Genomic DNA, 2,107 nt, shown 5'->3' with positions numbered 1-2,107 from the left:
ATACATTTGTATGTGTATATATGGAGAGAGAGAGGCAGACACTCAGTAAGCTCTCTTAATCCATTACTTTGTCCTGTCAGGTGTGCGACTCATGTGCCATTGTCTTTTTACCTTCTTTTTTCCTTATCATATCAGAATAAATAAGTCAAATTATCTAAATTATAGTAATTTTGTGATAAAGTATGCTGATAACTATGATTGGGAGTATTGACCATTTATAATAAAAAAATTGTCAGACTGACCTAAGGCCACATAGGCATGAAAAGGAAAGAATGTCTTCTTCGATTCATAACTCTTGATTTTTCTCATTCTTCTACTGAAAAAGAGCAATTTCCTATTTGCTTAGATAATCCTCTTCAATGTTCCTATGATTATGCTTAATTTACTCAGTAAATTCAGCTCTCATTATAAAGTCAACTGAAACTAAATATCAAATAAGCAAGCAAATGTCAGAATTCCCAGATATGATTTAGAGCATTTCCTTGTTATTCGTTTGTATTATCTAAAAGTGCAACAATCAATATAATTTTCAAAGTCCTAATTGACAGCTTGATGAAATAAAATGCAGTGTTTTTCTCCATTGATTAATGCTAATCTAAGTAAAACTTCATAATAACCTAATATAAACTATAATTTTGTTCAGTTATCTTTATAAGCAAGCATATCTTTCATTTAATATGATTAAGCAATAATGCCTGGTATTTATTCCATATAAATCATCACAAGCAATTTTCTTCACTGCTAATATAAATCACTAATATTTTTCTCTGCAAAACATCTTTAACTTGTGCTCCTTCAAACTACTTTGCATTGCACATATGTAAACAAGCTTACCCTACTTTTCTTCCCCAAACACATCCTTTCATTATCTGAGTATGTCTGGAGGAGGAAGACGAAATGCTGATGATAAACTTCGTCTCCTCTTAGTATCCCAAACCCTGAACTTCTAAATGTTGTTAACAACTCAATCATTCTAAAATCCTAACTACTGATGAGTACCACACTGGCATCCCCCAGGACTTCTGAGGGAAACAGACTTGGACTTTCTGAAGATTTTCTGCCAACCACTGAATCTTTGCACCAACAATACTCTCTCCACCAGAGTACTCTCAATTGATGACTTGGATTTGTTATTTTTCCTGTTTTTTCTCAGTAATCAAAAGCTTGTCTTGAATTTTATGGACACACACTATAATAGAAATTACAGGGATGTGGTACAGATGTGGGATGCACAATATGTGGGACATGGGAGGCTTTAGGAACAAAAGGAACAATCTCTAAAATAATTTATGGCAAGAAAATTTAAGGACTTAACAATTATTGAAAAAACATGGAGACAGACACCAAGCTCAAATATAACATTTTCTCTAAAAGTCGCTTTGATGACTAATCAAGAGTAATGAATATATAGCCTATATATTCAAGATATATGCATATATCATATATATGTTAAATATGTATTGCATATTATATCTAATATATTTAATATATACACACAATAAATATATATTGAAATAAAAATTGAAAATTAATTGACATTTCTCATTTTCATGTGCTGAAAACAATAGTAAACAATGCCATGAAATAATGTTCTTTATCCACTATCTTCCTGTGGTTAAAGTCCTACCAGAATGACTCTAGAAGTTTTATGAGCAAATAGTTAGATAGTTTTAGAAACTTTCAGTTAATTTAAAATTAATCACCAAACTTCTAATTTGTGTTAGTTAATTTTGTTAATGTGCACATAGTGGTAACATGTAAAGTTTGGTCTTTATTGTTAAATAAGTCATTCTATATTTATAGTATTTTGATTTGGGAAAATCTTGAAATGCTGGACTACTGTATTATATGTGTATTTAGTTGTAGTTTTTCAAAGACAGGATATAACTACATCACTGTGGCTGGCCTGAAACTCTTAATCTTCTTGCCTTAAATTCCCCAGTGATGAGATATCACTTCCACAACAAAAGCATGTTAAACAACCATTTAAAAACAAGATGGTTATAGCAAGTGTTGGAAGTGGGGAGTATAGTTACTTCTAAGTCTCTAGAAGTCCAATCCAAATAAATTGCCAGTACAAAATTAGAGAGCCATTCTTTTTTTTTTT

The sequence above is a fragment of the Microtus ochrogaster genome, chromosome 1, assembly GCF_000317375.1.
Source record: "Microtus ochrogaster isolate Prairie Vole_2 chromosome 1, MicOch1.0, whole genome shotgun sequence".
Lineage (NCBI taxonomy): Eukaryota > Metazoa > Chordata > Mammalia > Rodentia > Cricetidae > Microtus > Microtus ochrogaster.
The sequence above is the reverse complement of the archived record's forward strand: the minus strand, read 5'-3'. Positions refer to the sequence as shown.